The 13,023-nt window shown below is 40.0% G+C and overlaps 1 pseudogene; it reads right to left on the bottom strand.

The window, feature by feature from the left end:
- LOC139027628 (CDAN1-interacting nuclease 1-like) overlaps positions 1-11,798 on the bottom strand; it is a 36,759-nt pseudogene extending 24,961 nt beyond the window's left edge.
- Between the last annotated feature and the right edge of the window lie 1,225 nt (positions 11,799-13,023).

Genomic DNA, 13,023 nt, shown 5'->3' with positions numbered 1-13,023 from the left:
CTTTTTGATGCTAGTTTTATAGATTCTGATGGAGTTTTTATCCAGATTTGATCCCTTCTAAGGCAGTTTTATAGTTTTGATGGTAGTTTTAATACATCTGATGGTAGTTTTATAGATTTGATGGTGCTTCTATTGGTTGCTAATAAATTTGATGCTCCATCTAATGTTCGTTTTGTAGATTTGATGGTAGTTTAATAGATTTGATGCTGCTTCTAATGGTAATTTATAGATGTAATGGTAGTATAGTTTTGATGCTAGTTTTATACATTTGATGGTAGTTTTATAATTTGATGGTAGTTTTTATAGATTTGATGGTGCTTCTATTGGTTGCTAATAGATTTGATGCTCCATCTAATGTTAGTTTTGTAGATTTGATGGTAGTTTAATAGATTTATGCTACCTTCTAATGGGAGTTTTATAGATTTGATGCTAGTTTTATAGAGTAATGGTAGTTGTATAGATGTAATGGTAGTATTATAGATTTTATGATCATTTCTGATGGTAGTTTTATAGATTTTTCGTAATTTTATTTAGATGTTATGGTAGTTTTATAGATGTTATGGTAGTTCTATAGATTGATGGTATTTTATTATTGATGGTAGTTTTTTCAATTTGATGGTAGTTTTTGATGGTCGTTTTATAGATTAAATGTTGTTTTGTAGATTTCATGGTAGTTTTAATAGATGTTAATGTAGTTTTATAGTTTTGATGCTAGTTTTATAGATTTGATGGTAGTTTTTATAGATTTGATAGGTAGTTTTTAAGATTGGCTTAAAGATTTGATGTGCATCTAATGTTTTAGTTTTGAAGGTAGTTAAATAGATTTGATGGTAGTTTTAAAAATTTTTGATTGTTTTTTTATAGATGCAATCGTAGTTTTATATATTTGATGGTAGTTTTATATATGTAATTGGTAGTTTTATAATATTTGAATGTAGTTTATAGATTGATGGTAGTTTACAGATTTAATGGTAGTTTTATAGATTTGATGCTGCATCTATGTTAGTTTTGTAGATTTGAAAGGTAGTTAAATAGATTTTGATGGTAGTTTTATAGATTTGATGGTAGTTTTTATAGATTATTGGTAGTTTATAGATTTAATGGTGGTTTATATAGATTTGTTGGTAGTTTTATAGATTTGATGCTGCTTTTAATCGTAGTTTTATAGATTTCATTGTAGTTTAATAGATTTTTGATAGTTGTATAGATTTGACGGTAGTTTCATAGATTTGTTGGTAGTTTTATAGATTTTGGTTGTTTTTTTTATAGATGCAATCGTAGTTTTATATATTTGATGGTAGTTTTATATATGTGATAGTAGTTTTATAGATGTAATGGTAGTTTTATAGATTTGATGCTGCTTCTAATGGTAGTTTTATAGATGTAATAGTAGTTTTAAAGATMTAATGGTKGTTTTATAGATTTGATGGTAGTTTTATAGATGTAATTGTAGTTGTATAGATTTAATGGTAGTTTTATAGATTTGATGGTAGTTTTATAGATTTAATGGTAGTTTTATAGATCTGATGGTAGTTTTATAGCTGTGATGGTAGTTTTATAGATTTTGTTAGTTTTAAGGATTTAATGGTAGTTTTATAGATTTTATGTTAGTTTTATAGATTTAATGGTAGTTTTATATATTTGAAGGTAGTTTTATAGATTTGATGCTGCTTCTGCAAACAGTAGTGTGTAATAAACCTGACCTTAAGCAGCATCATTAAAGCTTGTCTTACTAGTGCGCATAATTGGAGGTTGACCACCACCACATTCTGGTCTCTCAAATAACACGACACTAACACGTGTACAGTTTAGCTTGAGCCCCGAACGGACTAGTATACTCTCTCCCTCCATCTTGTTATTTATTCTATATTATTTAGAGTAGCCATGATAAGCACAAAGGTTTTTTTCTTGGCCTTTTTTCACGTGACCTTGGAGCTGACATTGTGGAGTTTCAGCCAATCATTGACCTGATGAAAATGGAAGACCAGGCCGCTAATAAATCAGGCTGCCTTTGAAATGACTTTACCCTAATGCTCATTCATCACAGGCCCTAATGCCATTTGTAGGCCGGGAATCGCCTGCCACACGGCAGTAAATAACAACATGGCACAGCATCCCTGGCTCTCTCCCTCACGTCGCTGCAGCCTTCCTATAACATCAGCATGCTATTAAAGACGTCCCTGCCTCACAATGCACTCCACCGTGCGCTGCACTGGACGAGCGAGCGAGKGAGACACACACAAATTCATACATTACACACTCTCAAACACAATGTTCCAGCCTCACATGCAGAGAACAAAGCCCTGCAGCATGCCTTTTCACCATGTAAATATACACCAAATGTATTGTAATTGTCCCATGTTGGCATACATTCTGACTGAGGTATCATATCGTCAACATCTGAGGAGCAGGAGAGAAGAAGAGAATTTAGAAGCAAACGCTTCACCTCCCATTGGGATTTGCTAAAGAAAACAGCTAGTGTTAACAAACAACACAACATCCCTTTTAATAAAGCTTCAAACACACAACAAAAAGCTCAACGCTACCAGGTAAGTAGCTCGGTGCTGTAAACACAACAACGTAACCTTGCTTGATTTCTCTTTRCTTACTCTCATGTCATTGTATCGTCGCTCCCCCTTGTTTCCAGTAGGGTGAAAAAGTCATTAATTGCAGGAAAGCTCATTAGAAGGCAACATTTGTTGAGGGAGGACCGTAATACACAATAACCAATGACGATCGCTATTGCCCCCGACACTGATGAGTTCCTCGGCAAGTTTATTTATTAATTTTTAAAAAAGAAGATTTTTTCCCATGGGAGATGGGAGATGCATGACAACCCAGCCCTGCATATCCCCCCACCTTCATCCAAGCCCCCCTTTATCGTTCCCATACACAAGCCATTGAGCTGTGGAGGGGCTCTCATTCATCAAACTTCATGGAGCAGGGGAGAGACGGGTCCTGATAATGTGCACTGCTAAAGCTGATTTTCCATGATGAATCTCGGAGCATATAAATTGGCTAATATCTGAAAACATTTACAGATACTAGAGGAATTGACTACTTGTGGGACATGATGGATGAGCCTCCTAGACACCGGCGGACAGCTCTGCAAATCTCTACGGTTGCCTAAAGCCCTCATTTGATTTTCCAATTTACTCCTTTTAAATTTATCCTCCGCTTTAAAAATAAGACGAGAGACAGAGAGCGAGAGAGAGAGCGAAAAATCTGTTTTTTTCTTAAATTGTTTCTTTCCTCCTGCCGTTAGTATGGTGGTGCTGTGTGGTGAGGAGCAGAGCTCCAAAAGGGGTTACTGGGGCAGAACTGATCCGCTTCCACCTGATGGCAGTGAAATGAGAGTGTGTGTGTGTGTGTGTGTGTGTGTGTGTGTGTGTGTGTGTGTGTGTGTGTGTGTGTGTGTGCTGTCTCTTATACACATCTAGATGTGTATAAGAGACAGGTGTGTGTGTGTGTGTGTGTGTGTGTGTGTGTGTGTGTGTGTGTGTGTGTGTGTGTGTGTGTGTGTGTATATTGGGGCTAGGCTGGCTCTACCATACAGAGATCTCCATGGGTCAGCCCATTAGACTGCAGCAGGGTCTGACTCCAGTTCCTCTGCTGAACAGGAGTAATTAGTATACTTGTCAAGTGAAGTGCCACGTGCCTGCTTACCTCACCCACAACCACCCCCCCTCCTCCTCTGCCTCCTCTCCTTACTTCTTCCTTACTAATGAAGTGCCGTGACTCTTACTATTCAAAACAAAAGGGCTGAATAGAAAGAAGGGATGAAGAGAGAGATGGAAAGAGGAGGAACTTCCTCAGTGTCCCTTTTTAATCTCCAAGTAAGCGGCTGCTAATAGGATCACCATCATTATCATCACCAATTGGCTCTGGGACCCTCTCATACATACAGGTCAAGGGGTCGAAAAAGTAGTATCTAGGAAGTTCTGAAGGTGACCAATAAAAAACATCTATATTTTTATATTAGTGTGCATAGATGAGAGACATCTTCAAAACATGATGAAGAAATGTATTGGGGAAAAAGATAATTACAGGGGAATACTATTGTCTCGAAGTGCTGGTGTCTCTCTAGGAATAAAGGAGTGGCTACAACAGTATTACCTGCCCCTCCCCACCAGCCAGTCTGTCTTCATGAGACGAGGAGCATTTTGGACGTTGATGTCATATTCAAAATGTGATGAAACTGCTTTGAATCTATTGATTTATTTACATGCGCCACCAAATAGCCTTGCTATGGTCCTGCCTGAGTGATACTCCTTCCAATCCTTTAACAGGAAGAGGAAGGAGAAGAAGAGGAGGAAGAGGACAAACCACCAGTAAAACAATGAAAAGTATAGAGAACTATTTAAGTCTGTAACGATRTGGCTGTAGTAATATGTACATATATTCCACAGTCCCAAAGGCCCCATTTCTGTGCCTCTTAAATGCAAAGGAAAMAGGGGAGCATGGGAATTTAAAAAAAGGATGGTGATAGGCAAAGGCAAGTCTCTCACCCAGTTGGGGGTAATGTCCCTTATATAGAAGTATATTGATCTTTGCAGACCACTCGCTCTCCTGCCACACGCTCACAGTGTGTCTGGCGGGGGGTGGGGGGCAATGATGGATACGCCTGCCAATAGCCCTGAACAAACCTGTTAGCTAAATGCCAGCAAAGACAATTATCCTAGCATTGTTTCATAATGGAAACACATAACAGACGTCTAATATACACACAGGGAGATTCCAGGATTTGACCATGGAGCCTGTGTGTGCAGCGCTTCATTGCCAAAGGCCAGGCAGGTCACTGCTGAGAGGGGAGGCGAAGGAGAGAGAGGCTGTGTCAAATATGTCACCCTCACACAGGTTGGCTAGCTGGCTAGCAGCAGACAACCATCTATCTACATGGGAAAGCTGCATAGATGCTACAGCCTAACTATATTGTGCTTGAAGACAGGCTATAACTGCGTGCATGTATGCATTTTGTGTAGCCTATACTTAATTTAGAATTTTATGATCTATAGATTGAAAAAATCCACATTTTCATTTTCAAATAATTTGTCTTTGTCATTACTATTTTGATTTTGTTGTTGTTGTGGTCTCAATCACAAATCTACATATTTCATGTGCAAAATAATATTGAAATTGTTTGTCCAGACCGGTGTGGAAGAACTTAACTGGCCTGCGCAGAGCCCTGACCTCAACCCCATCGAACACCTTTGGGATGAATTGGAATGCTGACTGCGAGCCAGGCCTAATTGTCCAACATCAGTGCCTGCCCTCACTAAAAAATGTATTTTTATTTAACTAGGCAAGTCAGTTAAGAACAAATTKTTTTTACAATGACTGCCTACCCCAGCCAATTGTGCGCCACCCTATGGGACTCTCAGTCACGGCCAGATGCCTTAGACCGCTGCACCACTTGGGAGCCCATGCTATTACGGCTGAATGGAAGCCATAGTCCCCGCAGCAATGTTCCAACGTTTAGTGGAAAGAAGACTGGAGGCTGTAATAGCAGCAAAGGGGGGTCCAACTCCCTATTAATGCCCATGATTTTAGAATGAGACGTTCGACGAGCAGGTGTCCACATACTTTTGGTTATGTAGTGTAAGTATGTACCAAGCATTCGGAAAGTATTCAGACCCCTTCATTTTTTCTACATTTTGTTATGTTACCACGTTATTCTAAAATGTATTATTAAATAGTTTTTCTTTRKATGACAGACTGACCAGGTGAATGCTATGATCCCTTGTTGATGTCACCTGTTAAATCCAAATCAGTGTAGATGAAAGAGAAGAAGACAGGTTAGAGAAGTACTTTTAAGCCTTGAGACAATTCAGAGAGTGAATGGGCAAGACAAAAGATTGATGTGCCTTTGAACGAGGTATGGTAGTAGGTGCCAGGCGCACCGGTTCGAGTSTGTCAAAAACTGCAACGCTGCTGGGTTTTTCACACTCAACAGTTTCCCATGTGTATCAAGAATGGTTCACCATCCAAAGGACATTCAGCCAACTTGACACAACTGTGGTAAGAATTGGAGTCAACATGGGCCAGCATCCCTGTGGAACACTTTCGGCACCTTGTAGAGTCCATGTCCTGARGAATTGAAGCTGTTCTGAGGGCAAAACGGGGTTCAACACAATATTAGAAAGGTGTTCCTAATGATTTGTACCCTCAGTGTATACTGTACACTAAGGATGGGCATTGTTATTAGAATATCCGAACGGACGTTAGTATTTGATCACTTGTGTGACTATGCATTTTCAACTATGTTGGATATCTGAAAAAATGATATGATATTATTTGAAAAGTTAAATAATTTCAAATGACCATCCTTAGTACTGTATAGCCTTCAAGAAGTTAATCTCAGATAGTTCCAGTGTGTGGGTTTTGCAGACAGTCTCCTAGGCAGCATCTCAGAGAGAGAATGCCTCTGTCTGCTGGAAGACTGCCTTGTTCTACACAATGCTCTGACTACTATTTTGAAAGGGAGCGGATAACGGTGGGTCCAAAGCAATAACAGACTTGACTTTGACAAATGGCTGTGCTGTGGAGAAGTTGAAAATAACACACATCCACTTTAATCTCTTTCTTGATTCAATTTAAGGCGCTACGTTTTGACACCATGTGATTCACTCATAAAGCACCCCACTAGCACACGCTTTCCAGGATGCTTCAATTGAAATGATATGGGATCTCTCTCTCTCTGTGTGTATGTGAGGTGTATGAGTGGCTGTGTAAGAGTGCGTGTGTGACATAGAGAGAAGAGAGAGAGAAAAAGAGAGAGTCAAWGACAGAAATGAGAAGGAAATGATCACCGAACAATCATCTGAATGAATTAGGTGAGGGAAAGGATCGCAGAATCAAACAGTGGGAAAAATACCATCAAACCACACGAGAAAGTAGATACTCCAGAAAAATAACCCTGCTAATCAGGTAGGCTACAGTATGTCCTCCTGAATGTTTTGCATTGCAGATCGTGTTTTCCTCTGCATCAATGAAAGGGAGATTTTTTTTGCAGACTGTCAGCCAGCAAAGGTAAACATTACACAGGGGGTGAAGTAGTGAAAAACTATGAAATACAGACAGCCATATTCTACCCTATCCTCAAAATAATAACGCAAATATACAGAGGTCTGGCCGGTTGGGTTGATGTGTTGCGCTTGGTGGAGCAGAGATGGATGGAGAGCAATTACTGTGGTGTTCATGGCTCACTCATTTCGGTGACTATTAGGGGAGTAGGGGTAAGTTGAGCCCTTTTTTACATTCAGCATCACTCCGTCAAGGGAAATATAGTATTCTTTATAACAAAGATATCTACATCTAAACGTCCCTTTTTCAGGACCCTGTCTTTCAAAGATAATTCGTAAAAATCCAAATAACTTCACAGATCTTCGTTGTAAAGGGTATAAACACTGTTTCCCATGCTTGTTCAATGAATCATAAACAATTAATGAACATGCACATGTGGAACGGTCGTTAAGACACTAACCCTAACCCTAACCCTTACAGACGGTAGGCAATTAAGGTCACAGTTATGAAAACTTAAGACACTAAAGTTTACTAATGTGATGTCCTAACTAGACATCACCGGCAACAACGTCGGGCACAAACCCACCGTCGCTGGACCAGACAGGATTGGCAAGAAGTCCTCTTCACTGACGAGTCGCGGTTTTGTCTCACCAGGGGTGATGGTCGGATTTGCGTTTATCATCGAAGGAATGAGCGTTACACCGAGGCCTGTACTCTGGAGCGGGGATCGATTTGGAGGTGGAGGGTCCGTCATGGTCTGGGGCGGTGTGTCACAGCATCATCGGACTGAGCTTGTTGTCATTGCAGGCAATCTCAACGCTGTGGTAATCTTCCTGCAGGCCCATCCTGACATGACCCTCCAGCATGACAATGCCACCAGCCATACTGCTCGTTCTGTGCGTGATTTCCTGCAAGACAGGAATGTCAGTGTTCTGCCATGGCCAGCGAAGAGCCCGGATCTCAATCCGATTGAGTACGTCTGGGACCTGTTGGATCGGAGGGTGAGGGCTTGGGCCATTCCCCCCAGAAATGTCAGAGAACTTGCAGGTGCCTTGGTGGAAGATTGGGGTAACGTCTCACAGCAAGAACTGGCAAAGCTGGTGCAGTCCATGAGGAGGAGATGCACTGCAGTACTTAATGCAGCTGGTGGCCACACCAGATACTGACTGTTACTTATGATTTTTACCCCCCCTTTGTTCAGGGACACATTATTCAATTTCTGTTAGTCACATGTCTATGGAACTTGTTCAGTTTATGTCTCAGTTGTTGAATCTTGTTATGTTCATAAAAATCTTTACACATGTTAAGTTTGCTGAAAATAAACGCAATGGACAGTGTGAGGACGTTTCTTTTTTTGCTGAGTTTATTTCAGGATGTTGTGTATCACTGGAAATAATCTGAATTCATGTTTGTCCAAAAATAGTGGTCTCTCGGCACAACTTACCCTGGGAATGGGGTAAGTTGAACAGCAGGACAGGGTAAGTTAAGCCAATTACAAATGTCTGTACTGAATGAAATATTATAATATTAAATATTATAATATTAAATATTATCATGTCTTTATTTCCCAAACACAATTGCTTTTGTCTTTAAGTCATTTTAAGGACCTTTAACACAGGCTTAAAGGGGAAATTAAGCATCTCCGGCACCATCCCAATGACAGCATATGTGAAAATGGCGCATTTTGTGGAAAAAAAGATTGAGGGATACAAGTGTTTCCAATAACATCATCGGTTGTGCATTGTGATTTTAACCAATTATTAGCAGGCATTGCCTACTAAATGGTTGATGTAATTGGAAACAKTTATCTTTTTACTACAAAACATAGAAACACCATTTTCACATATGTTGATGTTGGGGTGCTGGAGATGATGAATGTAAAGTTTAGAATTTGCGAAATCTCTCTTTAAAAAAAGTGCAAAGTGTTAACACTTTGTTGTTACAAAGAAGAAAACACTTGCCATTGGCCCAGCTATTGGCTCAACTTACCCAATGTCCGTTGGCTCAGTTTACCCCACGGCACACTTTGACTGTATTAGCCCACACAGCTACAAAGATGCACATTCATGGTCGGTTTAGGACATCATAATGAAGTTTCTAGAGACGCCAACTGTGTAGAACAAGCTAAAAATGTATCTACTTTGGTTTAGATACAAGCCTCATGAAACCTCTAACACAAGAAATGAATTTGACTTGGTGAAAATCCATTCTTTGGACCTAACTTGGTTACCACTTCTTCCATGTGGTTTCTTTCTTCACAGACTCCATGAAATGATGATCTCTCGCTAAATATTTGGTAAACTGACACATTCTGTGTGTGGTTCCCTAGAAACAAGGGTCGCTCAACTGACCCCAGTCTCCCCTACTCATCAACCCTTTACAGGCACGTCCCCCGAGTTCACTTAAAAGCACATTTAATCATTCAGTTGACACTTGGAAAATAACTAAAGGATTTTTCGTTATCCAGTGGCAATTTAACTCCTGGTTCCCTCCATCCTGTTGCTCTTTGTAACGTTATTGTGGGTGCACAAGGTACGTGGACAACTGCTACTGTATGGATGGGCGAAGGAGGAGTATTATGGACTGTGCTAAAAGAAATAATCACACAGTTTGCTATTACCTATATTGGTGTGATGATCTGTGCAACTCTTCATACAATATTATTTTATTTAGTATATATACTTAAGTAATATTAGTATAATTTTGAAGGATTCTAGATTATCAAATGTTTGAAAGGGTTGAATAATTTGTGACACCATTAGCATATAAGTGTTTTAAATAGGAACTAATTTGGCCATTATATAAAAAAAACACATGATTGGATTTTAAAATCTATAATAACTATACACATTCCATGACTCCAGTGATGTCAAGCCATGAGAGAAAACAGACTAACCATGATGCATCAGGACTGTTTTTCAAGCTGTCTTTTGGGACACTTTCTGTACATTCAAGAAAAAATTATTGTTTTTATTTTTTCACTCTCCCTTTGTGTCCATCAGCTGCGCTATGCAGCAACCATTTGCTTTTTCTGCCACACTTTCCCCTCAATTCCATTTCCTTAGTGGAAATGGGAGGGAGGGATGGAGGGAGGGAGGGGGGGAGGAAGAGAGGGTGGGTGTAAGGTGGAGTAGAAGGGGGAGAGGGGGTGATCAGGGGGGTTATAAATAACACTGATGAAATGAACTAGCATTGATCTAAACAGCAGTTAAGTGGTGGGTGGTCTTCCGAGTGCTTAATTGTCAGTCATCTACCCCAGGTAGTAGCAGTGGCAGGGGCCCATCTCTCATTAAGACTGTGTGGGCTGTACAACATCAGCAGCAGCACTGTGGTGCAAGCTTCTCTCTGGAAGGGAATTAAGACTGAGAGAACGATTGAAAGAAAGGCCCTACTCACACACTTTGCCCTCCTGATCCAGAAGGAACCTGTCCACGATGACACGAGCCATGAGTGCGGGGGAGAGGTTCACTGGTGAAGGGGTTAAACGAACAAGGGGGAGAATGGATGAGTATTATGTGTGGTAAGAGGATCTAGAGAGTTCAAATCAAAACAGAGCAGGGTGGGGGGACTCTGCTATCCTTCCTCCATAGAGAATGGCACAATTGTGAGACATTCAAGGACATTCCCACAATTTTGGATCATTTGGATATGTCAAAGTTTTTTTTAAAGAACTAAGAATGACTCCATTGGAATAACATTGGCTGTCCATGTTGGGTTGATGTCACAGATATAATTACATTTTCTAATGGAGCTAAATTGCAGTAGGCCTATATTGTTCTGTTTTACATCCTTGACCCAACTTTCGACAGCAGTCTTCAAATCATTTTGTTTTTTGCAAACCTTCCGTCGACCTAACATTTCCTTAATAAGCAACAATAAGCCCAACCAACCTAGAGACAGAGCTTTAATCATATGACGATTACCAAGGTGAAAATACAGGACAGGACACACCAGAGGGACTGGAGCTAGTAACTACAGTACAATGCCTAATATCACAGGCACTGGAAGAGGAAGAGTGGCGGACKTATGGCAGAGGCAGTCCGAAGGGAAGGGAAAACACCTTGAGAAGTGAGAAGGCCGTAGTAGGATGGAGATCAAGGGTAAGCCTGACAYGTAGAGGAATTCTAATGACTCATTTGGGGGCCTGATTACCAGTGAGAATCTGGCCCTGACAACAAGCCCACCAGCCCACTCCCTCATTCCATCTCGCTACTTATTTTGTTCAGTAGCCCCATATTATGTATTATTCAAGACAGGTTAGGAATAAGGACAGGTGCACCAACTGATTATCTCTCGTGGAGGCTAAAGAAAAAAACTTCTACAAACAGGCACCTTGAAATGCAATGATTTGAGGAAAGAAAGGTGTTTTCTTTTCTTATTCACACAGAGTGTAACAAAATGTTAGGAAAATTATACAAAAACAAGCAGTATGGACAAAAGTTAATACAGCACAATATCAACATGGAAAACACTTGAAATGACAAACTACCTAATAACAAGACACCCTGATGAAGGCGTTAGCCGATATGCGCTAGTGTATTTTAATAATGACTTAACCAACACATTAAAGGCTTTTTAACTTTCAAACCCACACAAGTGCCTGGACTTGGATTTTTTATGCCACTTAGCATACATTTGTGGTTATAATTTTTATTTTTGCTTTTCAATACCTAATAACACCATTGCCTCAATAATACACAAAGATGGCTAGTTAAATGTGTGCCATTTTCAGTGACTTCTTTAGGAAACCGAATGTTCTTACAGCCGGGGAACATTTTTCTCTTGTTAGCATAATTGGGGACCAAAAGTGAATTTGCCCTCAGCTTGTAGTGAGATTGTAGTGTTTCATCTGTGTGATCCTTCCTGGTGGTGTTGGAAGCAGAGAAAGCGAGAGAGAGTACTCCACTCTGCACGAAGACTTTAACAATCGCCGGTAGTATTTGTTAACATCTCCATAATTCTGCATACAAAAGGCAGCTAGCTTAAGACCAAACATGTCTATAATTAMAACAGAGGTTAGGAGACAATCTAAATCTTTATTAGTGTGGGAGCATCTTAGCCTGTGTAGCCTACAGGTCTCTCTCCAAACCGCTCTCTCTTCCCCCTCCCCCTCTTTCTCTTTTGCCATCTCCTCCCCTCTTCCAAGATTCATCCCTCTCTTCCATTCACATAAACCCTGGGATAACAAGAGAGGGTTGCATCCCCAGTAACCCACATCAGCTCTGACACATGAAAAATGGCAACATTACCCACGCTGGCCCAGCTTGCATAAGGACCAGCTGATTAGTTCAGGTACTTGCATCTCCCTAATTTTCATATTAATCATCAGTCCATCTCCCAGCTTCTCAAATCACAGTACTTCATGAGTTTAACATGTGACTAAGATTCACAGGCCCTTGAATGCCTGCTGAAAAGAATTACAGTTATGAAGAAACTCTCCATTCTTTGTTTTATTAGCCTGATGCTAAAGGGTGTTACACTCACAGACAGCCTAATGCAGTCTAATGCCTGTAGCCTAAAGCATGTGTGCTTAACTGACCTTCACGTAGCACCATAAAAATGCACGAAAAACAACAACTTTTAAATGTAAAAATATTTCACATGGTAAAATAATAGTTAATCAATGTTAATCATTTCCCCCTGTAGGAGATATAATGTCACATAAATGGCTGAGACTACATCAATTAGCTGTCTGCAAGAGCATGTGCTTGGTTTAAATGTTAAGTAGTGTATTAAAATGACAGTTAAATGGTTCATAGACAGTTATCTTCGAGTTTAATCATTTGAAAAAAAATCATATGTCAATTAAATGGAGAATGAATAATGACAGTTAGCTTTCAGGTGCCACTGATGCATGTGAACTATTCAGATGTTTTTATTTCGAAAAATAAGCATGGAATCTCACTGCAGTAAACATTTTGAATGTCATTTAAAAAGATTAAAGAGGACACACACGACCCCAGGACACACACGACCCCAGGACACACACGACCCCAGGAC

The sequence above is a fragment of the Salvelinus sp. IW2-2015 genome, linkage group LG4q.2, assembly GCF_002910315.2.
Source record: "Salvelinus sp. IW2-2015 linkage group LG4q.2, ASM291031v2, whole genome shotgun sequence".
In the NCBI taxonomy this organism is placed as follows: domain Eukaryota; kingdom Metazoa; phylum Chordata; class Actinopteri; order Salmoniformes; family Salmonidae; genus Salvelinus; species Salvelinus sp. IW2-2015.
Note: the sequence above shows the minus strand (reverse complement) of the source record. Positions and strands in the feature narration are given on the sequence as shown.